Here is a 24529-nt window from a genome sequence, read left to right as displayed (position 1 = left end):
GACGAGGATCAGCACTGAAAAGCGCTGCAACAACATCACGGGAAGAAATCAAATGCCTTGTTTGGACGGGCCAAGGAGATGACTGAGGACTGTTCCTTCCGCTTTCCACGAGCGACGTAAGTAGTTGTTTGCAGGGTTGAATGACATCAGTTTGCCCCTGCGTACGTTCGACCCATGAAGCGGTGAACAACACGGGCTCCTGCGTGTTTTCCTTTCGTTGGCAACAATCGACAGGTGTATATTTGTCCACAAACAGAGAACTGGAGAGTCACTGTGTAAGATTTGTTCAGCAAATGTGTCCATACCTTGGCTGGTGAAAAGCAAACACTTCCGTAGTTGGCACGGTCAGAGCAGAGATCACAGCTCAGCAGTCACTCAAAAAATAAATAAATAAACAAACCCACCGCTGTTTCTGCCCTGCTTCGAACCGGGGACCTTTCGTGTGTGAGACGAACGTGATAACCACTACACTACAGAAACCTCAGCGCTTGGACCGATCAGCTGTTGCCTGGGCCTCAAGTTCAGAAGCAATGGCACTTAGGCATCTGTCCCCAGGCCAGGCACGCAGTGTTGGTGGTATAGTGGCTAGCATAGCTGCCTTCCAAGCAGTTGACCCGGGTTCGATTCCCGGCCAACGCACACCCTTTAACGCTTCGTTTCTCTGATGAAAGGCAGAGAGCGTGGCCAGGCACCCAGGAGGAAACGGCAGCAACGGATCGGTTGCTTGTCACTGCTTTGCCAAGGAGGTGACTGAGGGCCGCTCCTTCTGCTTTCCGCTCGCGTTGCATGCAGTCGAATGGCATCGGTTTGCGCAAACCTGGGCGTGCTTCAAGGACACGGGCGCCTGCGTGCTTGTCTTTCGTTGGCGGCAAGCTGCTTCTTTGCATGTTTTCCACAAACAGAGGACTGCACAGTCACGGTTTGAGAGTCAATAAGCAAATGTATCTGAATGTTGGCCGGCAAATACTCGTTGAGACATGATGAAGCATTCCAGAGTCAATGCCACTTTGCAGCGTTCTGACTGGAGAGTCACTGTGTAACATTTGTTCAGCAAATGTGTCCATACCTTGGCTGGTGAAAAGCAAACACTTCCGTAGTTGGCACGGCTCTTTTGGCTCTTCTTCCTATAAGGAGCCGGCTCTTTCGGCTCCCAAACGGCTCCTGAGATTTTATTTTTGATTTAATTGCTGCAATTAACTAGTTTATTAATTACATTATTATTTATATTTTATCAATAGGATGTTTTCCATTTTATTTTTTAGTTTTTGTAGCCATTGTAAAGCTTTGTTAAGTATAGTAGTGTAACAATGTTCTAGCTATAGAAATAAAACTTACCAATTAATAAATTATTTTCTCACAAACATAATGCAAAACTGTGTTATATTACCAATATAAAATACACAGCTGATTTTCCCCTCCTCAGGTGCCTCACAGACTCCTCTCCCCTGTGCTCCACAGCTTTATGCATTACACCAATTTTCATATTTTCGCAGCTGTGAATGACATCAACCCCCCCAACCAAAAAAAGTAGGCGTACACCATGCAACTTTTTTTCCTTTGAAAGGTAATAGACAACACAAAGACGCAATCGGACAGCAACTTTTGTGAAAGTCTCTCTCTCTCTGAGGCACCTAAGTACAAAAAACTAATTTGACTCCCACCGAAGAGCCGGCTCCCGTCGTTCACTTCAAAGAGCCGGCTCTTTGAACTGGATCGTTCACGACCGACACATCACTACCGGTTTCCTACTGACCCAGACAAGAGGGCCAAATGGATTGCAGCTGCGAAGAGACAGGATTGGGAGCCAACAGAGTACTCCAGACTTTGCAGTGATCATTTCATTTCAGGTTAGTTTATCAGTTAACGCAATTTTGATAAAATATATAGCAAAAAGGAAATGGGTCAGTGTTTGTTAACCCATCTGAGCAGTGAAACAAGGCAGTGTTAATTTGTCGAGGGTTGCATGTAGCAGACATCAGACATAAAACGCAATAACAGAGGCTAGAAAGAAACGGGACACAGAAATAAATAAACAGGGCTCCATACCAAGGCTGGGTACAGTGTTTGTGATAAAAGACAGATCCAATTTAACACGAATCACAGCTTACTTTCTTGTTAAAATGTGCAAAGGTCTCCACCATCTCATACCGCCTTGCACTGAAGGACTTAAGCGTGCCATCCAAAATGGCTGTGTCACGTGACTTGGTCACGTGGGTGAAATACCTCAATTCCCTGCTGTTGAGATGAGTGAAGTCATCTGGCTGCCATCTTACCACTCACATCGATAGTGTGTGATCATTTGACTTCTGTGTTAAGCTGTCATGTCCGATCAAATTTGCCCCAAGAAAAGTATCTCCTGACTTTTTTCCTTTCATTACCACTTCTTATTTTCTCAACTTTACCCACATTCCTTACATATCTTTATAGCACTCCCCTTCACTGTTGTTGTTTTTTCTTTCTTTTCCAGTTCAGTCTCTGATCATTTTTTTGAGCAGCTCTTTTACTACTATAATTATTTTTACAGAGATTATTTCAGTTTTTCTTTGTACAGGAAATCATATATTGGACGCCATCCGGGAAATAAGCCATTGACCGGGAAATATGACCAACCCTGATTTAAGAGTACTTATCAATATACTTGGACTCAATTTAAACTAAAATCATGTTAAAACAGACAATCATGCCCATTTTGTCAATTTGTGCAAGTAGGTGTGACGTGTGTAGATGATCGACATTGTCATTTGTGCTTAGCCTGAGGTAAATGAAAATAACTGCTGACCAAACTAGAACAACAACATCTCTTTTTATTTGCATCCCTCATTGCCATTTCTGCCTAAGGCTATGGTCCTTCTTTCATTTAGGCTACTGAGGCTAATTTACTCAGTTCATTCTTCTTTTTGAGTTTGAGCCGTTGAGCTTGAGCTCTCACATTCAATATCAAACATGTCTAGACTTTGGCTTTGATCTAGTCTGGGACATTTCCATCAAAAATCTGACACAGTCACAGTGTTCATCCCAGATATCACTGTCAGATTTTCAACAAAAACAGACAAAATGATAAGACAGATTTTCTGTTATTTTGCTCTTGCAAACCATCATAAAATGCTGTAGGTGGGTCCATGCAAATGGCACTGCACACACACATAAAAATGATCACACACTATCAATACTCACAGGTGAAATGTCCGTCCACCACCTTTGACTTGACAGTTTGTACAGTTCACTGCTGCACATGCAGGCATTTTTCTTGCAATTTTTCTCACCAACTACATCAATAACTTGACCAGTTTTGTGTAGCTTCCAGTAGCCTAAATAACCATTCTGCTCAACGATGTGAGTGGTAAGATGGCGGTCAGATGGTTTCACTCTGATGAGCCTCTGAGCTTTCCAGATTTTTATGTAGAGATCAGTGCTCCAAACATGATTTATCGAGGCTAGTGGAGCTCTTGGACACATTGCTTCTAAATTGTTGTTAACAGCCCTTAAGATACCAAGTGTCAAGCATTTGGGTGTAAAATAAACCGGATCATTGATAATTTTATGTGACATGCTTTTGTTTTTATTCATGGAGAAAAGAGATCTTTTTAGATGGCAAGAATCACACTGCTATGGCAACAGGATTGTTTACTAGTATCTGTGTCAGTACTGAACATACATTATCTAGCCAAGTAGATTTAAGAAGAAGAAGCCTTTATTTGTTTCACATACACTCAAGCACCGACTGAATCACACAGTGAAATTTCTCCTCTGCATTTAACCCATCTGAAGCAGTGAACACACACAAGTGAGCAATGAGCACACACACACATACCCACAGCAGTGGCAGCTATGCTACAGCGCCCAGGGAGCAGTTGGGGGTAAGGTGCCTTGCTGAGGGGCACCTCAGCCCATGGCTCCTATATACCTAACCACATCTTTGAACTGTGGGGGAAACTAGAGCACCCAGAGGAAACCCACACAGACACAGGGAGATCATGCAAACTCCACACAGAAAGGCCCCTGGCAGCCGCTGGGCTCAAACCCAGGACCTTCTTGCTGTGAGGAGACAGTGATAACCACTACAACACTGTGCCACCCTAAATGTTGATATGTCAAAAAATAAAAAAAACTAGACAGGGACACTCTAACGAGTGCAAACCCCGCCTTTTCCCTATTAAAATACATTGGGCGAAAATTTCGAAGTTCTGCCATGACCTTGACCTTTGACCTCCAAAATTTAATGGTTTCCTTCCTGGGTGATTGGCAACACGTACAAAATTTGGTCCAAATCGATCCATTGGTTCTTGAGATATCTTGCAGACACACAGACAGACAGACAGACAGATACACACACACACAGACTGACGCAGGTGAAAATAATAACCCCTCCGACTACTATCGGCGGGGTTAATAAAACAATTAGGAACCCATAACATCACCTTGTTAACATGCATACCAAGTTTCAAATCTGGATCATGAATAGTTTTGGATATATGCTCCGGAAACGAACATTGCTCTGAGAAACTAAGTCAAAATATATTTATGTAAAATTTTGAAAAATACTTTTTTCAAAAATCCAAAATAGCAAAAGGCAGCAGTTCACATGTTGCTTGATATGTATACAAAGTTTCATGAAGATATCTTCAGTAGTTTTAAAGATATGGCCCGGAAATGAAAATGTGACCAGACGGACAGCCGGCCGGACAGAACCAATTTCTATATCCCGCGCCAAAATTAATTTGGGCAGCCGATCAAAAAAGAACCAAAAATACTGGTTGAATTTTTTTGGGTTGCAGTTCTCATCACCTGAAAACCACTGGCTGCTGCTGAGGATGGCCCCACATGAAGAGCCTGGAGATCAGCGAGGTCACTCATGGTGCTTACGGTTTGTCTCTTGAGGTCTTGGCCTGTCCAGTGTTTTTGTTAACTCAGATGAGAAAGTAGCCAGAATGTACAGTCCACAGCCCACTCTACGACTGACGCACTGCATTATTTAAAATGCGTGTCCATTTTTTGCGAGGCAAATAGTAAACAGAAGCTAACTGCAGCTAGGAACTAAAGCTGTGAGTGACTTTACAGCAGTTTCTGGGGGCTGTTTTGGGGATCAGCGCAGGGGCTTCAAGGTTCTGCTATTGCTCCAATCTTCAATAATTGTGAAAGAGTTAAGGCTCCATAGCTCAGTGGTGAGAGCACTGGTCTAGTAAACCAGGGGTCGTGAGTTCAATTCTCACTGGAGCCTATAAAGAGTTAGTGAAACTGTCTCTGAGTCTTACTTTTGCTGGACGCTACCAGTTTTAGTATCGGGTGTAAACAAACCACAGCTAATGGATTCTCAATCCTCCCTGCCCTTCTCTTTCAGTAAACGATGTTTTTTTAAAAAAAATATTAAAACAGAGAAAATGCAGTGAGAAGGTACATTCCAACATCCATGTAGGTAAACCTAGGCCAAAAATGGACATCATCACGCCAATAATTTCGAGCAATTTTGCACACATCATAACCATAAATAAGCTAACTTCTTCTGTATCTATCCTCTGCTTCTCTCTGACTTAGATTATCCAAGCACTCTGGTAGTAAAGCTTTTCTAGTGGTAGCTTTCTTCGAACTGCAGACATCTGACATCTTCAATATTGCTTGCCTTCAGTATGTAAACAACTTCACAACAACATGTGACCCAGATGAGGATGGGTTCTCTTTTGAGTCTGCTTGCTCAGCTATCGGCTCCAAATCATCCTCAAACAAAAAAACAAAGACTGAGGACGAATTTGAAGAGCTTTCGTGTCTTTTCAAAAGAATCGGTATCAAGAATTCACGCCACTGAGGAGAATATTATAGAGTCCGTGTGGAAACAAAAGAAGGTAGTGGTGCAAATAACGTCAAGCGTGCAGCACCGCCAAGCTATAAATCGCTGCGATCTAATAATGACGGGCAAGCTTTTAGTGATTTTTGGAACAGGATTCAGATGCAAAAAAGCATTTTTCGAAACAGTTTTTTATTTATTCGCCAACTTTACAGTGTAATTGAGCACAGCACACACAGAAAACTGGGGGTTTTCTGACGTAACTTTCATTAGATTAGCACTTTAAGAACGATGCAGCCGAGTGAAATCCGCCTACCCGTCAGTCGCTGCGATCTAATAATGGTGGACAGGCTTTTAGTAATTTTCGGAACAGAATTCAGATGCAAAGAAGCATTTTTTTATTTATCTGCCAACTTTACAGTGTACTTGAGCACATCACACACAGAAAACCAGGTATTTTCTGATGCACCTTTCATGAAACAAGCACTTTCAGAACGATGCAGCCAAGAGAAATTCATGTCGTCAGCAGTTCAGGTCGACCATTTAAGGCATCCATTAAATTAGCTGAATCAATTTTCTGATATTTACCTAAAAGCTAAAAACACAGAAAACAGCTACAACTTAGTAAATGAAGATAAAATATGACAGAACTACAGACAAAAAAATCTGAACTTTAGCAAATGGATGCGTGAATTTTTCGACTAGAATCCTGTCTGTCAGTGTTAGCTAACGCTACTTATGTCATCTGCTGCACTAGTATATTTTGCCTGAGAAAGTTTCTCAACTAAAGACAAAATAAACAAAAGAACCATGACTTACCTCTGTCTAATTTGCTAAGGCATCATGTTTAGCAGATAGTTACAACTTTGTACAACACAAATCCTCATAAAATATAAAGTATTTTATAGTAAACGTACGGACGGCACAGTGGTGTAGTGGTTAGCGCTGTCGCCTCACAGCAAGAAGGTCTGGGTTTGAGCCCCGTGGCCGGCGAGGGCCTTTCTGTGCAGAGTTTGCATGTTTTCCCTGTGTCTGCATGGGTTTCCTCCAGGTGCTCTGGTTTCCCCCACAGTCCAAAGACATGCAGGTTAGGTTAACTGGTGACTCTAAATTGACCATAGGTGTGAGTGTGAATGGTTGTCTGTGTCTATGTGTCAGCCCTGTGATGACCTGGCGACTTGTCCAGGGTGTACCCCGCCTTTCGCCCGTAGTCAGCTGGGATAGGCTCCAGCTTGCCTGTGACCCTGTAGAACAGGATAAAGTGGCTAGAGATAATGAGATGAGATTAAACGTATGATGATGCTGTGTGATGTCACGCATTCTCACAGCGCATGCGCATTCAATGATAATTCCAATGAAAATGTTTTTTTTTTTTAATTGAAGGGTGTAATTCACTTTTGCTTATTTTTTGTTGTCTAAATCATTATTGATGAACTCTCATATTGATGGTGTTTTTAGAATAGATGAAAATGAATAAAAGTATTATATTATAATAAACACTGAAGCAGAGGGAGCTCAGCTCCTGCTGGCTGTACTGCCGAGGCAAGGAGGCGGAAGGGAGCTCCGGAGGGCTCCGCCCAATTTAATCTCTGGGTTCGGAACCTGAAAAGTAGGTCCCCTTCCGGATAGAAGTTTTGTTTTTTGTTTTTTTTCCTGGTGCGAACCGTGACGACATCAGAGGGCGTGTTTTTAGTTTAGGATAAGTTTCTACATCTTCTTATGATTACTAGTTGGTCTGTGCTCGTACTTTGGAAGAAAGCAAATATCTGCTATGTCTGCAAGTCTTATGAAGACAAGGAGGCTCAGGCACCAAAGCGCAGTGTGTGGAGAAAATGTACCTGGCTCTGCATGTTGCTGGTGTTTTCGTTCTGCTCGCACGGCTTTCTGACCACCAGGGAAGAAATAAAAGAACAAAGCTTGTGGGCAAGCAATGCGATCCACCATCTCCGGACTACTGTTTACTTCTGCTGTGCACTGTGCAATGCCTTCTGTCGATGACGCATTCTTGATAACAAATTTTTGTTGAAAACTCATGGAGACCAAGGGCATCACTAGGCCTTTTTTACTGGGGCACATGCCCCAGTAAAAATCAGCTGTGCCCCAGTAAGAAAATGTTGAACGATTTTTGTAACAAACTAGTTTCTTTGGCAGATCATTTATCTACTGTAAGTTGTAGGACAGAGTGTGTTTCAAACAACTATTGCCTCTTCTTTCTAACTAATTTTCTGATTGGTCTGGGAGATTCTCACTGTAAACATAGTGTGCATGTGGCGTGCCATGAGTCCATTTAGCCTACTGGAGAGATGAGTCTACTCTTTGGTTGAGTCAGAGAACGGGCTCTGGATGAGTTAAGGTAGCGCGAAGTTTTTGCAACAAAACTAAGCAAACCATATTCTAACAAACCCATTAAACTACATCGAATTAAACGATATTAAATTACTTTTCCAAATGGATATCAGACAATTCTTCTCACGAAGCAGAGACGGGGCAGGGAAGCAGTGACAGATGAGGAGGAGGGTGAGAGAGGTAAGATTAAGGTTGTAGGCTATGTGCTAGTCAGTCATAACTAACCAGCTAAGTTCGTAAATCGTGAGAGTTGAGGTGACATGTTTAGCATCAGCATGCATTAAAAGCCCAAATGCCAACAATAATTTTTTTGGGGACTGGGATGTGTTTTCCGTCTCGTTGACCTATTCCTCGCATAACTTCATCCACAAGAGCATGAGAATTATCCACTTTGCATAGGTTGGGGACAGGAACGTTAAGGTGCATTGTGCGGGGGGGGGGGGGGGGGGGGGGTGCAGTGCCCCAGTAAAGCTTAATTCCTAGTGACGCCCCTGATCAAGACCCTTGCTCATGCCAAGGTTCCCAGAAGCCTGACCTAAACCCGTTCAAGAACACGTTCCCTGGTGGTCGGAAAGCCGTGCGAGCAGAGCGAAAATAACAGCAACATGCGGAGCCAGCTACATTTTCTCCACATGCTGCACTTTGGTCCCTGAGCCCACTTGTTTTCATAAGACTTCAAACACATCGTGCAACTTGCACTCCAGCGCACAACGTCAGGGGAGGGCAAAGAAGGAAGGAAGGAGATAGATAGATAGATAGATAGATAGATAGATAGATAGATAGATAGAAAAGCCACCAGCTCTATTTTTGACTCTATCAGGGTTATGGGAAAGAGGAGAGAGCAGGAACGCATTCCCCCACTGTCAGAAATTATGCAGTCGATATTCCCACATTTGAAGAATTCGCAAAGGTCTGCACAACCCCAGTGAAATTCCCTCTGTCAACGGTGCATCCTCAACAACCATGTTCTGCTCAAAACTCATGGAAACCCTAGCTGGGTGCTAAGGATAAAAGAAACCTGAACAAAACCTGTTCCCTATGTACTCCGAAACACAGCAATATACAGAACCAGAAAGATCTTTTCCACATGTTACTTTTAAGAGCATAACCCTTTTAGCTTCTCAAAGATTTAAAACAGCTAGAAGCTCTTGATATAAAACATCTGAACACAAAGAAAAATTTCAAAAAAACAAACAGCTCTATCTTTGACTTCCATAGAATTAGGCAAAAGAGAAGAATGCAAACACAGTCCTCCACTACCAGAAATTATGCAGTTGAGATTCCTGCATTTGAGAAATTCACAAAGAACAGCACAGCTTGAGAGCAATAGCTAGACCTTATTTTGGGCAATCCACCTTCTTGATCATGGTGTTGCCCCTACCAGGTAAATATGAGCTTCTTTACCTGGCTGAGGTGTAACCCTGCAAGGGTGTAGGCTGCTCCGTGAGGGTGGGCAAAGCGTCTGAGCAGGGTTTTGCATAATTTTTGGCCCCTCCTCTTCCAATTCAGCACAAGACACTGGTGCTGATTTCATGTGCGCTCCCTACTGGTCAGACAAGATATGGACCCGACAAGACTTTGCACCCACCAACACGTAGCCCTTTTCCACCAACAGGGAACGGGTTCCGTTCTGGTTCGCGCACCAAAGTTTGATCCGTTCAGACAGGGCCGGCTGCCCTAGGCGAGATTGAGTTTTGGCACCCCCCCAAGAAAAAAAACCCTCTAATAACATCTAAATAACAGAGCATTTTGGTCAAAAATCCATTCATTCAGACAGTGGTTAAATTGGCTTTTGTAAGGAGGGGGAGCCCTTCTTCACTCACAGTGGTCAAGATCTCTCAAAACATTTTTATTTATTGCACCATCGGTTTAATTCATATTTTATCAACTTATGGCCTAGTTATTTATATCTCACATCAATGCACATATTGGTAACTTATTAAGCCTACGTTTCACCATCAATCTACACTGTAATTTGTAAAACTTATTCACAATATACACCACCAATTCACATATTAGCAATAGTTATTTACATCTCATCAACCAACAGTATTATTTGCATTACTTGTTTACATCTCACACCATCAATTCACATATTAAGAATAGTTCTTTACATTTCACACCATAAATCTACATCAATCAAATCAATTGTTTGCTAAACTTACTTACATGTCACAACATCAAACCACATATCAGCAATAGCCAGTCATTACAATTTAATTTACAACTTTCCAAATAAGACTTAGGGCGTATTCACACCTATGTTGTTTGGTCCGGACCAAACGACCAAACGAACCAGATTTCCCTTGGTCCGGACCTTTTGGGTTGGTCTGAATACAAACCACCGAACTCTGGTCCGGACCAAACAAGCGCACCGAGACCGAGCTGCAAGGTCGGACTCGGTCCGGACCAAAGGAACCCTGGTACGGACCTTTTGGAGGTGTGAAAGCAGACCGGACCTAATCCGACAATTTTGCTTTTTTGTACCTCGGGAGCTTCCGTCATTTGTCGAGCATTATGGGAAACAGAGTCTTGACACTCCACCGCAAAGCGCAAACACTGTTTCGGTTGTCAAGGGAACCTTTCAACAGTCGTTCAGTAATTCAGGCTAGACTACAGAGTACAAAAAATGAGTAGGGGGCAAACGTGGGCCGAGGAAGAAACGCGTACCCTTGTGGATATATGGGCAGATGTCCACATATCTGAGCTTTTGGAGAGAACACACAAAAATGCCGACGTGTTTGCTGTATTCAGTGAGAAAATGAAGGAGAAGGGGTTCACGCGCTCCCCAGAACAATGTCGGCTAAAAGTGAAGAAACTCCGTCAGACCTACATTAAAATCAGGGACGTTCTTTCAAAAAGTGGCGGTACTAGCGACTTGCGTGAAGAGCCAGAACTGTCACAACATGATGTGCGCTCATCAGCGCTATCCTCCGTGACTACTTTTGAACTTAACGCTGTGCGCGCGTGTCGTCTCTGACCAATAGCTGAACGACCTCAGGGCGCGTGGCTTTGTTGACAGATTTTGGTCCGCTTACTAAAATGTACAGTGTGAAAGCGAACCGCACCAAAATGAAAAAATAAAAAAAACATTTGGTTTGGACCAAAGCAAGTGAACTATCGAACTATCCTGGTCTGAATACACCCTTAGATCAAGTTTCTCCTGCCTTTCCTGTCTCTGTCTACATGCTCCTGGGGAGACTCCCAGAGCGTCCGGGGGACTAGGGGTGTCTGAAACATTTAATTTTGTTATTTAGTCTAGTCTTAGTACCCCACAGCAACCTCATAACTTTGGCCAACCAAAGCAACATTGGATTGGGGGTCGAGCGCGTGAGCCAATGGAAAAATCCAGGCTGCCAGTTCTCACTATCACAAGGGAGGTTTCCTAACACTCCATGCGCAAAGATATGTTAGCGGGCATCCATTAAATTAGCTAACTCAATTTTCTGATATTTACCTAAAAGCTAAAAACACAGAAATTTTTTTTTTTTGTCTGACTTTTACTAGACTTAGAAATTGAATATTATTAGAACATCATCAGAGGGTCTCCCATTGGCAATTTACAATAGTCATAATTGACATTAACATTGACTTTAGGCATATTAAAGTATGGTCTATAGTCACTGGATTTATCTAGATCTGTTACTATTAATAAGATTTAATTGACACAAAATGTGGCTATTCATACACACACTTTATATACATATGCTCAAGGGCACTTCCACCCAACACCACCCCATCTTAACTGAACTACATATCTTTGAACTGTGGGGTTAACCAGAGCTGACACAGGGAGAACACAAACTCCACACAGAAAGGCCCCCACCAGCCGCTGGGCTCAAACCCAGAACCTTCTTGCTGTGAGGCGACAGTGTGAACCACTCCACCCCCCTGCTGCACAAGTTAATAAATGTTTAAAGTCTCCCCGTCGGGGAATCGAACCCCGGTCTTCCGCGTGACAGGCGGAGATACTGTCCACTATACTAACGAGGATGATGCAATGATCCTCATATATCAATTAAAAATGTGGTATGGAAAGCACTTACTGCTGGGGTCAACACCGTTCCTGTCAATAATCAAACTCCAGCTGATGTTTTCATATTTAATTTATAGGCCTACATCCGTGATATTGGACAGATCGCACAGCACTCAACTGTTCCTTTTCAAAATTCAACACCCCCACCCTGCTTGCTTATCTATCTATCTATCGATCGATCGATCGATCTATCTTTCTTTCAAAAAAGCTCATTGGTCAGACATTTCTCTGCCTGTGTGCAATGGTTACTAAAGCTGTAAAGGTGTAAGAGATTGGCCCAGGCCACCTTACCCTCTACCAGCTTTCTGCACCTCCAATACAGTGTCACTAACCTGATCCAGTGTTAAGTGTAGTTCAGGTTTTTCTTTATTGACGTATAAAGCTTTCGCCTTTTACTAAAGATTTCCGTGGAGAGAAATATTAATGAGCTCGGTATATTTTTGCAGGCTTTGCTCTGGTAGAGCTGAGCATTTTTAGTCAATAAATGTTAGAACTTTTGATCTTTTTGCATAGAAGTATCTCCTACACGCCCCAAAAGGTGATGTTTCTATTCAAAAGGATCCAGCTGTGTTTACTTTTCTGGATTTTAATATGTGGAAGTGGTATTTAAAAGCATTGAGTGCAGTAAGACATTGCTTTTTGGTCTTTTGGTTAAGATCAAGCATGGTATTTATTCTTATCAATTTGATATATGTTCTATAAATGAAAATGTTACATCAAGCAGTTTTTTTTTTGAACAGGGAACTGAAATAGGGGTTTGCTCCTATCAACCTGATATTGTAGTATCTTCAGGAATAGTACTTTTGCTCAAAAAAGGGTGTTTTTTTATTCTTATTTGACACTCTTTCAGTGAAGTTGATAAATGTTTTTTTATAGTAGAGAATTAAAATAGGAATTTGTTTATTTTATTCTGTATGCTCATGTGGTATTATAGTAGATTTAGGAATGGTTACCTTATTTTAAAAAAGAAAGAAAAAAATCTTTATTTTGCCTGCCCTAACTTTTTCCCTATTTTCTGGTTTTCTCCATGCTCAACAACACAGGTGTAGAATTGGGTGTGGGCGGTATGGGCGTGTCCCTACTTTTCTGGCTGCCAAATTGAGGTATTTCACCTGACGTCACAGGGTCACGTGACGCCCCGGTGTCCGCCATTTTGGACGGCAAGCTAGCTAATGTCAACAACAGTAGCTAGTATGTTACTGTAGCAATGTTTACGTTCAGTCATTTGGATGACTGTTAAAACCTTTCAGTCTCAAGTTTTTCCTTTACTGGATTTACTAGTTTACTGAGCCAGCGAGCCCCGGCGCGCTAGCTAGCCGGCCAGCCCGCCCGCCCCGGAGCGCGCTCAGTAAACTAGTAAATACAGTAAAGGAAAAACTTATAACGGGCCATGTCTCAACAGACTAAGAAGTTATTTCAATTACATTTAATAACATTTTGTCTATCCTGAGGACCGAAAGTAAATGAAAATGTGAACAAACCTTAGCTGTCAGTGAACAATCCTGGTGGAAGCAGGTAAACGTCGTTCTCTAAGCCTGCTAACCTCAATTTTTGCAAATACCTCTCCCTCTGCTCGCCCTGTAAATGCCCTACGTCGCTGGATAGTGAAGGTGTTTTCTGCATCTCGCTCCTTTTTCTTTTATGTTTTTCGTTTGTCGCCTTCCTCGCATTCAAACTGATTCGAGCCGTGCCGTCCAAAATGGCAGCATCACATGACTTGGTCACGTGAGTGAAATACCTCAATAGAAATAATTTGTTCAAATGAACATTTGCAAATTGTGGTGTGCGCTGTAGCCTCACAGCAAGAAGGTCCGGGTTCGAGCCCCGTGGCCGGCAGGGCCTTTCTGTGTGGAGTTTGCATGTTCTCCCCATGTCCGCGTGGGTTTCCTCCGGGTGCTCCAGTTTCTCCCAAAGACATGCAGGTAATCGAGTGTCAGTAGGAGTGCTCCCAGAGCTATATAGTAAAAACTGTGGTGCGCTGTTAGGATATTGTTTGTACCAGTAAAGGTCAATGTTATTGCTGCTTGACTCATATGAACATTTCAGAGTAACAGTGTCTGTTTCTTTCCCCATAATGTTGGCATCTTCATCCATTGGGACAATTTTATCTGCAAAACTGCCTGTTGTAAAAAGAAAATAAAGAAAGAAATCTGGGAAATATGTTTTGTCAACAATATTGACTGAAGAAATTATGAAATCACTAGATTAATACAAAGTAGGGTATTCATTAATACAATGAAAGTGAATTACCTGTTGTGACAGTGAGAATCAGTGGGATGTATCTCACTGTGTACAGGAAGTTGTATATTTGAAATATACCTCATGCTTATGGTTTTGGAATGGGATGTTCAACAAACTCATCAGACTGGTCAGGTCTCCTATATTACAGTGTCATATATAATCACATACAGACCCAGTCTACCATAGAAACAATATAAGCAGCCGTTCACCAATGAAAATACATTTCTAGAGAAAACAAATAGCGTTAGTTTAAAGTTTAGAGGCATCTATGATCTCATAATGATGCTCTCAATTTTATAAAAGTAAACTTTGCCTTAGGATGTAGCACAAGCGAATATTTTTGCCTCGAGCCCCAAGAAAAAGTTGTCAATAATTATTTCAGTTTTCAGTCCAGTGATCAGAATATTTTTAAAGAAATATTGCTGCTGGCTCATCCAAGTTTAATACTTCATTGAAATGTGCTTTGAGTTGTTTATTTGTATGTTGGTCACATTTGGCTTGTGTTTCTAAACTTATACTTTTGTAATGTCAGGGTTCAAAGCTCACACAGCAGCCACGTGACCGCACCTTCTGATATGACTTAGTGTTCCGACTGATTCACAAATCACAACAAAGGAAGGAGGACAAGGACAGAGACTGAAGATCTTAATTCATTTACTTAAAGAACATAGAAATATTTACTAAATGAATGTATGGTGTGAGTAAGGCAATTAATCAGTGCAAGCATGTGATGATAGTGTAGTGAAGAGTTATAGCATGAAAGAAAAAACAAATATAAAACAAATCCATAACAGATAACCAAACCCAAGACAGCAGGTGATGAGCTCCAAGCCCCCGCCATTTCCCAAAGGCTCCTCCTTTTAAAGGAGATCCCAGGTGTTTCCGTAATGAGCTCCTCAGCCACAACTCCAAGCATCACAGCGGCAGCGCTGAGAGTCTCCCAGCCTCCAATCCAGTGTCACTAACCTGATCCAGTGTTCAGTGCAGCTCAGGTTTCTCTGCACTGACCGCAAATCTTTCACCTTTTACTAAACATTTCCGGGGAGAGGGATGTTAATGAGCTCAGCTTATTTTTGCAGGCTTTGCTCTGGTAGAGCTGGACATGTTTCATGGTCAAATGTTAGAAATATCGTGCTTTTTGCATAGAACCCCCCCAACACACACACACACACACACCAAGCCGATGTCTCTCTTCAAAAGGATCCAGCTGTTGGGGGCGGAGTCTAGCTGTGTTTACCTTCCTGGAGTTTAATATTTGGAAGTGGTTTATTTAAAGCTATTGACTGCAGTAAGTTATCGCTTCTCGGCCTTTTGGCTAGGGGCGATTCTAGCATCTGATCTTTGGGGGTGCTTAGTTGACAGAGGCACCTAGCTTGAACGACAGGGTTTCCACATTTATTCCGTATTTAGACTTAACTAGACAAGAAGACTAGATTTATGAAATGTTTTAACAGAAGCTAACCCAATAAACTATGATATCTACACATTTACAACCACTGACACAAATATTTACGTTATATTTTTAACTAAACAAGACCTACTGCTGGGGTGACACGGTGGTGTAGTGGTTAGCGCTGTCGCCTCACAGCAAGAAGGTCCTGGTTCGAGCCCCGTGGCCGGCGAGGGCCTTTCTGTGTGGAGTTTGTATGTTCTCCTCGTGTCTGCGTGGGTTTCCCCCAAAGACATGCAGGTTAGGTTAACTGGTGACTCTAAATTGATTGTAGGTGTGAATGGTTGTCTGTGTCTGTTGCTGCATTCATGTGCTATGGGAATTATGGTAAATACCAAACGCCGACATGGAAAGCACACATGAACGCCCCCTCTTGTGGTATTTTCCACTGGGCAACTCGTAGAAAATTTTGATACACGAGTTGCCGAGATGAGATGAACTTTAACCTTTTCAACATGGCGGCGAGCGGTACAAGACACTTGAATGCTAAGCATTGTACACTACTAAAGTTTTTTTTTACTAGTACTAGTGGGTAGTTTTTGGTGTCTATGCAATGTTGCGTCATTAACAAGTGTAATATAATACATTAGAAATCCGTTTCCTTTAAAAATGCGTTGTTATGGTTTGTTTTTACCTATCCAGAGCAGACGCTATTGCTAACGATAGCTAACTAACTATTGCTAACTTGAATCTGGTCCACCATCTTTAATTTGTCAACCACAACAAAAGCATGTGAACACAACACACTGGTAAATACCACTTCCCAACTGGAAAATATCATCTTCCCAGAGCACATGAATGCAGGGTTATGTGTCAGCCCTGTGATGACCTGGCGACTTGTCCAGGGTGTACCCCGCCTTTCGCCCGTAGTCAGCTGGGATAGGCTCCAGCTTGCCTGCGACCCTGTAGAACAGGATAAAGCGGCTACAGATAATGAGATGAGAGGAGAAGACCTACTACTGCATTTGTAATGTTGGAGCTATTCATTTTGAACAGTGGTAATTGTTAATTAATGTGTTATTGTGTATTGTGTAATAATAGTGTGTATTATTATGATTTTACATTAGTTTATATTTTTTGTTATATTTGTTATATTTTGGTAGTGTTCTTTTGATAGTCATTTGTTTAAAATCCAAACCACACTCACTGTCCCCCCAGACAATGACCAGGGTTTGGATTTGTGAATGATAAGCAAACGTAAACGCTATGTTACATTAAATAAAATTGACTAACACACATGGTGGTCTAGCACCGTAGCGCTTGTACAGCTCTGCACAAAAGTATCTCGATATGGATGATAAATGTCGTTTTTATCATTCTGTGCAGGGAACATCAGTATTGCATTATGCATATTATTGTGTCGTGTTTAACAATTGTAACTCCAGTCCGTACCTTCACATCTCGCTATGCCAGTAATACTCAGGTGCTACTTCGAGTTCCTCATCGGCGTGGAATCCAGTTAAAAAAAACACCATGTCGTAGCAAGCACTCTCGCGGACAGGCAATCAGAGGGGACGCAAGGAGGAGAGGTATTTTACTGGTTATAGAACTATCACCTAACAGGTGAATTCAAGAACACACACGCCCGCGCACACATTCACTGCGCAGTGCGCAAGGGCACTTATTTCTGAAAATTATGTCCAAAAGCAGTGTTTTTGAGGGTGCTGAGCTAGGGGGTGCTGAGCTTGTTTTTGGGGGTGCTTGAGCACCCCCAAAAATAGGCTAAACACGCCCCTGCTTTTGGCTAAGATCAAGTGTAGTATCTGTTCTTATCAGTTTAATATCTGATATGTTCTCTAAACGAGAATGTTATATTAAACAGATTTTTAGAACAGGGAGCTGGAATAAGGGCTTGCTCTTTCTGCTCCACGCATCAGCTTGGTATTGCAGTACATCCAGGAATAGTGCCCCTGTTTAAAAAAAAAAAAGGCAAACTTTTTTTTTAACGTGTTAGTTTAATGTTTGTGTTTTCTATATAAGAGTAGACGTTTGATAGTAGAGAGCTAGAAGTGGGGTTTGCTTTTCCTGTTCCATGCGTTTGTGTGATACTATAGTAGTCCTAGAAAGAGGTATTTTGCTCAAAAAATAAAGAAAATTCTTTTTTTTTTCTGGTCTGATTCTTCCCTGTTTTCTGGTTTTCTCCATTTTTAACAAGCAACTGGACTGTTAGTCTGCAGTAATTCTTTTTCTTACTTTTTCATGAGACACAATATTTTCCTACCTTCTACTTTCTTTTTATTTACTTACTGGCTTATTTTTTTTCTCTGTTTGCAATGGCTAAGAAAGCTGTAAAGATGCAAGAGATTGGCGCAAGCCACCTTACCCTATACCAGCTTTCTGGACTTCCAATAGTGTTTTCACCAACATCACCAAAGCACGAAAGTTTTAGATGTGTACTATATTGGAGGTTTTGATTCCTGTAAACATCAGGTAGGTAGATAGCTCCCAAGCTGGGAATTTCTTTTGTTGCAGCAGCAAGTTATCAAACATGTGAAAAGAAAAAGACAAACTGTGCAAAAAGAACAAGCTGACTTTACAATATACAGATAAAAATGTAACAATAAAAAACCCTATATATGCACTTTGTACATGTGACTGTGCATTAATAGTGCTAAAATCAAGAATTGCGATAAATGAAGATAAAAACTGTGCAAAAGTGTCAGGTATTGAATGGAAGACAAATAAATAAATAAAAACAAATCAACTCTAACAGTGCAAATGACTAATGACAGCAAACCCAAAATTATACCTGTTCAGGTAGCTTTTATTTTTTTTGCCATGTCCTAGATTCAAACCAGGGTTGCTGAGTACTAACCACTATACTATCATGGCAAACTACTCAGAGGTAGTCATACTACCGTTCAAGACCATATCACTCACAATTTTCAAGTTCTGCTCCGGAAACAAAACCTCCCCCTCAGACTAACCTGACAAACGAAGTCTGAAATTGTTTCCATTGAAACATGAAAAATTTAAATTTCTCAAGTTTCTTAGTATGAAAAGGCACATCTACATCACCTTCTTAATATGTACACCAAGTTTCAAATCCGTATCATGAATAGTTTTGGATATATCCAAACATATATATGTTTGAATATATATAGAACATACATAGAACATATAGAGATGCCATCATGTCACCTGAAGCTTCTATGTGGGAACAGGCTATGAAGGAAGAAATGGCTTCACTTAAAGTAAATGACACATTTGAATTGGTGACTTTGCCAAAGGATAGAAACACAGTGGGGGGGAGACGGGTCTATGCTTTGAAAGAAAATATAGACACAGGAAAAATTTTCAAAGCTAGATATGTTGCTAAAGGATACAAACAAACAGAAGGAATAGATTACCATGAGACATTTGCTCCTACAGCAAATCTCACTCAGTGCGAGCACTGATGCAGATAGCGGCACAGAATGACTTTTCTGTACATCAGATGGATGTGAAAACGGCATACTTACATGCCCCCATTGAAGAAGAGATCTATTTAGATCAACCAGAGGGTTTCAAAGAGGCAACAGAAACAGGAGGGAAACTAGTGTACAAGTTGAAAAAATCCCTCTATGGCCTCAAACAACCTGGAAGAAATTGGTACAAACTTTTAAACGATCATTTGGAACAAAACAGCTTCGAGAGAAATCGGGTAGATCACTGTGTATACAGGAAACAGATTGAAAATGACACAATCATAGTAATCATCTGGGTAGATGACTTGATCATTGCAGCAAGTACTGAGGATCAGCTAAACAGGTTCAAGGAAACAATGAAGTCTCAATTTAATATGAAAGATTTAGGACAAATATCATATTTTTTGGGCATCCAGTTTGAACAAAAAGAAGGAGAAATCAAAATGAGTCAAGAAAAATACATAATCAAAATGCTTGAGAGGTTCGGAATGTCCGACTGTAAACCTAGAGCTACACCAAATGAGTTGAAAATGGAATGTAACAGAAATGTAGAAGAAAACAACACTGAAATAGAAAATCCCAAAGATTACAGAGAAATTGTTGGAAGCTTGATCTATCCAATGACGTGCACCAGACCTGACATCAGTTGGATTGTCAGTAAACTGTCACAATCCTTAGCAAAACCTAAAGTACAAGACTTGGTGGCAGCCAAACATGTTTTAAGATACTTGAAGGGTACTTCTCACTACGAGCTATGTTTCAAGAAAACAGATGAACACTTGAGTCTGTCAGCATTCAGTGATTCGGATTGGGCATCCTCTGTAGAGGACAGATGTAGTACCACAGGTTACTGTTTCAGTCCAACAAAACAAGGCCCTGCAATATCTTGGAAGTCTAAGAAACAACCCACAGTGGCACTGTCAACTTGTGAAGCTGAGTATATTGGCTTAGCAAACACAACTCAGGAAAGCATCTACCTAATGCAGTTATTAAATGATTTGGATTCAAATGTTTACAATTGTACAACAATTTATGGTGACAATCAGGGAGCCATAGCACTGAGTAAAAATCCAGTACATAGGTCAAGGTGTAAGCACATTGATGTGAAATACCATTTCATTAATGATGTACTTAGGGCAGGAAGAATAACTATTAAATACTGTCCAACAGAAAACATGGTTGCAGACATACTCACTAATGGGGCTTTTCCACTACCAACGCGGCTGAGTTGGGCTGAGCCGTGCGGTGCTGAGTTGGGCTGAGTCGAGCTGAGCGGGGCTGTTGGCGTTGCATTTCGACTACAACCGCGCTGAACCGTGCTGGCTGGAAGTGGGTGGACACATTGGGTGGAGTTAGCGAAAGTGGGTGGACGTCACGTGATGTCGTTAGGCGGCGCAAACAGTGACATCAGTGAGCTTTTAAGCGGTAGTCTCACGACCCGGGTAGTAAACAATAAACATGGAGGACATGGAGTCGTTAGTGTTGCTGGTCTTGGTGCTGTGGCTTGTTGTCACCGACAACGCCAACAGATAAGAGCGTATACAGTAGATGAGGCGAGGCGCATAAGGCTTCAGAAAGCCTTCTTCTGGGTTTACGGTGTTTACAGATGGTGGTTAAAGATCCCAGCGTGCTCGCAGGGCATGTGTGGGCATGTGAGGACACTCCTCCTCACCAATCAGTGCACAGAGGACTGTCTCCTCACGCCCCTAGCCCCACTCGGCTCGGTTGGGCTCACTTCAGCCCCACTGCAAAACGGTGTGAGTAAGGCTGAAGTGAGCTCAGTCGTGCTGCTCTGAGGTAGTCGAAACGCGAGCCATGTTGGGCTGAAGTGAGCTGAAAAAGGGTCGTGGAAAAGGCCCATAAATCTGTACCAAAAATTAGAATCCTGCAGTTTAAAAATTTGCTGTTTGGAAATTAGATATACTTGATAATGGTTGTGTATGGTTTGTGAAGATGAGAACAAGTGGGGGTGTTGAGTTATGTTCTCATACAAATATTATTTGTGTTAATTTGTGTTATTAATGGTTTCCTACCATGTGTGAGTGTGTGATGTTTTGACTCTGCAACATGTGCAGTGTCTCACCGGGGACTCTTATTTTGACCTGTGTGCAATCTGTGGGAAGTGAGGTTTTATGTGTTTGTTTTCATTCGCGTGGGCAACGTTGTGCCGGCACACGAGTACCTGCTGGTGCCTTGTAGATATGTTAATAAACGGTACCTAAAATGGACGAAACCGAGTGATTCATCATCTTTACACCTCTATACCAACGCCAAACCAAAGTTCATCGCCGCCATGGATAGCTGCTTCAACGCCCGACACCGTTCCAGCAACCCCGTGTCCGCTCGTAAAACGCTTACAACCGCTCCACCGAAGTTTGTGCAACGTTTAATCGCTGCCCGGGCAACGCTGGCGAAGCAGCGGTGGTCCAGCGTTCAAGATTTCTGCGTTGGCCTAGCGGACCCAAGCCACAAACTTGCGTCTAGCGGTGCCAAACTTTGACTGGGCATTGGTGCAGCGGGGGTGAACTTTGCCGGGGCGGAAAATTGCCCCCTCCTCACCGCTCGCAATATTTTGTGCAGCTCAAAACTTTCGGAGCGGTAGGAGGGCCCCTCGAGAAACATCAGCGGTGGCCGAGCGTATACGCCGTTGCTTTAACGGGGGCCAACTTTTGTTAAACGGTGGTGAACGGTTACGAGCGGTGATGAATTTTTTTCACCGCTCCAGGAACGCTCCAGCAAAGTTCAGGCGGTGTGACCGGGGCCTTTACTAAAGATTTCCGTGGAGAGAAATGTTAATGAGTTCAGTATAGACCCTTTTCAGTCACGTGACCTTCGTAAACGCGACTGCCATTTTGGACATGTAGTGGACTTCGGCTTGAATCAGTTTGAATGCGAGGAAGGCGACAAATGAAAAACATAAAAGAAAAAGGAGCGAGATGCAGAAAACACCTTCACTATCCAGCGACGTAGGGCATTTACAGGGCGAGCAGAGGGAGAGGTATTTGCAAAAATTGAGGTTAGCAGGCTTAGAGAACGACGTTTACCTGCTTCCACCAGGATTGTTCACTGACGTACGGAAGTACACGAAGCCCTCGTCTTTACCTGACTTCGGCCCACATGATCTGTATATCTATGTCGTTAAAAACCCATCGCCATACACATACACGCCAACGTCCGAGGTTCCGGAGCACGCTCCGGCTTGCTCCAGGAGTGCTCCGGCCGAGGTTCTGGAGCGCGCTCCGGCTTGCTCCCCCTCAAATTAAGCAGCGCGCTCTGGCTTGCTCCCCCTCAAATTAAGCAGCGCGCTCTGGCTTGCTCCCCCTCAAATTAAGCAGCGCGCTCTGGCTTGCTCCCCCTCAAATTAAGCAGCGCGCTCCGGCGTGCTCCGGAGCAAGCCGGAGCGCGCTGCTTAATTTGAGGGGGAGCAAGCCGGAGCGCGCTCCGGAACCTCGGACATTGGCTCCGGCAGCTATTTACACTGGATCCGGTGTAAATAGCTGCCGGATCATAATTACAGTAAACTAGTAAATACAGTAAAGGAAAAACTTGAGACTGAAAGGTTTTAACAGTCATCCAAATGACTGAACGTAAACATTGCTACAGTAACATACTAACTACTATGTTGTTGACATTAGCTAGTCAACAATAGCTACTACAGAAGAACAAAGAGGTTACAATGGGTTATTTTAACCTATTTGGTTACACACTCGCCGCCACAGAATGTTAACAGCAATGTAATGCCTTTTCTGGCTAATTTTATTCGTCTTACCTCCAACAAAGTGGTCACTACACAAGCGCTGGTATGCCGAGGGCTGCCAATCTTTCCTGTTAATGGCCGCTATCCATCTTCTCCGTCGGGATCCGATAAAATGATAAACCTTGCCTTGTTTGTTGATGGTTACTACATCCAGGTGCACAACAATATAGTGGCATGATGGAAGTCTTGCTGAAAGTAAAAACTTTCTTTGCTGCCGTTCCTCAATGCTGGCTGTGGTAAACTACTGGTAGTACATGTCCAAAATGGCGGCCGCGTTTGTCGTGACGTCACGTGAAAAGGGTCCATATTTTTGTAGGCTTTGCTCTGGTGGAGCTGAACATTTTTAGTCAACAAATGTTAGAACTGTTGATCTTTTTGTATTGAAGTATCTCCCACACGCCCCAAAAGGCGATGTCTCTCTTCAAAAGGATCCAGCTGTTGGGGGCGGAGTCTAGCTGTGTTTACCTTTCTGGATTTTAATATGTGGAAATGGTATCTTTAAAGCCATTAGCTGCAGTAAATTATCATTTCTTTGTATTTTGACCAGGATCAAGTGTAGTATCTATTCTAATCAATTTGATATCTGATTTGTTCTCTAAACGAGAGTGTTATGTCAAGCAAATTTTTTTAGAGCAAGGAGCTGGGATAGGGTTTGCTCTTTTGGCTCTATATACTAACCTGATATTGCAATGCCTCTATCTTTGTTCTAGGAGAAGTTTTTTTTTTTTTTATTTGGCACACTCTTTTTAAATGAAGTTGATAAATGGGTTTTTTAGAGTCGAAAATAAAAATAGGAATTTGGTCCTTTTATTCTATACTCTCATGTGGTATTATAGGAGATTTAGGAATAGTTACCTTATTTTAAAAAAGAAAGAAAAAATCTTTATTTTGCCTGCCCTAACTTTTTCCCTATTTTCTGGTTTTCTCCATGCTCAACAACACAGGTGTAGAATTGGGTATGGGCGTGTCCCTACCTTTCTGATTGAAGAAAAAAAATCCCGCCCCGTGCGCGGTACACAAAGGGTTACTGTAGGTTTCCACTGGGCGAAACACCACGCCCAATTCGCTCATGAATATTCACTCTGGGGGCATGGTTTATTTCAAACATGTAAACAAACAATGAATAAATAAGCAGATAACAAGAAAAACAAAACAGCATTTGCAACAATAACACGTAAAAAGCCACTAAATTAGAAAATAAACCTTAAATAATATATGTAATAATATATCAAAATGGGCGGCACGGTGGCGTAGTGGTTAGCGCTGTCGCCTCACAGCAAGAAGGTCCTGGGTTCGAGCCCTGGGGCCGGCGAGGGCCTTTCTGTGCGGAGTTTGCATGTTCTCCCCGTGTCCACGTGGGTTTCCTCCGGGTGCTCCGGTTTCCCCCACAGTCCAAAGACATGCAGGTTAGGTTAACTGGTGACTCTAAATTGACCGTAGGTGTGAATGGTTGTCTGTGTCTATGTGTCAGCCCTGTGATGACCTGGCGACTTGTCCAGGGTGTACCCTGCCT

At 42.4% G+C, this 24529-nt stretch overlaps 9 non-coding genes and 1 pseudogene across 9 annotated transcripts; 7 read left to right on the top strand and 3 right to left on the bottom strand.

Moving 5' to 3' along the window:
- Positions 1-407: 407 nt before the first annotated feature.
- On the bottom strand, positions 408-480 carry trnav-cac (transfer RNA valine (anticodon CAC)). Its single transcript has one exon. It is a non-coding gene; the product is annotated as a tRNA-Val (tRNA).
- Positions 481-567: 87 nt separating this feature from the next.
- On the top strand, positions 568-639 carry trnag-ucc (transfer RNA glycine (anticodon UCC)). The gene has a single exon. It is a non-coding gene; the product is annotated as a tRNA-Gly (tRNA).
- A 4506-nt stretch (positions 640-5145) lies between these two features.
- On the top strand, positions 5146-5218 carry trnat-agu (transfer RNA threonine (anticodon AGU)). The gene has a single exon. It is a non-coding gene; the product is annotated as a tRNA-Thr (tRNA).
- Positions 5219-9353: 4135 nt separating this feature from the next.
- LOC132896858 (U1 spliceosomal RNA) lies at positions 9354-9517 on the bottom strand. Its single transcript, XR_009656188.1, has one exon. It is a non-coding gene; the product is annotated as a U1 spliceosomal RNA (small nuclear RNA).
- A 2529-nt stretch (positions 9518-12046) lies between these two features.
- trnad-guc (transfer RNA aspartic acid (anticodon GUC)) lies at positions 12047-12118 on the bottom strand. The gene has a single exon. It is a non-coding gene; the product is annotated as a tRNA-Asp (tRNA).
- Positions 12119-12511: 393 nt separating this feature from the next.
- On the top strand, positions 12512-12626 carry LOC132895735 (U5 spliceosomal RNA). Its single transcript, XR_009655820.1, has one exon. It is a non-coding gene; the product is annotated as a U5 spliceosomal RNA (small nuclear RNA).
- Positions 12627-12792: 166 nt separating this feature from the next.
- Positions 12793-12964, top strand: LOC132898953 (U2 spliceosomal RNA; annotated as a pseudogene).
- Positions 12965-15386: 2422 nt separating this feature from the next.
- LOC132896469 (U5 spliceosomal RNA) lies at positions 15387-15500 on the top strand. Its single transcript, XR_009656055.1, has one exon. It is a non-coding gene; the product is annotated as a U5 spliceosomal RNA (small nuclear RNA).
- Positions 15501-17577: 2077 nt separating this feature from the next.
- On the top strand, positions 17578-17767 carry LOC132897211 (U2 spliceosomal RNA). Its single transcript, XR_009656280.1, has one exon. It is a non-coding gene; the product is annotated as a U2 spliceosomal RNA (small nuclear RNA).
- A 5772-nt stretch (positions 17768-23539) lies between these two features.
- Positions 23540-23736, top strand: LOC132897938 (U2 spliceosomal RNA). The gene has a single exon (XR_009656413.1). It is a non-coding gene; the product is annotated as a U2 spliceosomal RNA (small nuclear RNA).
- The last annotated feature ends 793 nt before the right edge of the window (positions 23737-24529 follow it).

This window comes from Neoarius graeffei, chromosome 1 (genome assembly GCF_027579695.1).
Source record: "Neoarius graeffei isolate fNeoGra1 chromosome 1, fNeoGra1.pri, whole genome shotgun sequence".
Classification (NCBI taxonomy): Eukaryota; Metazoa; Chordata; class Actinopteri; order Siluriformes; family Ariidae; genus Neoarius; species Neoarius graeffei.
This window is presented reverse-complemented; position numbering and strand designations above follow the sequence as displayed.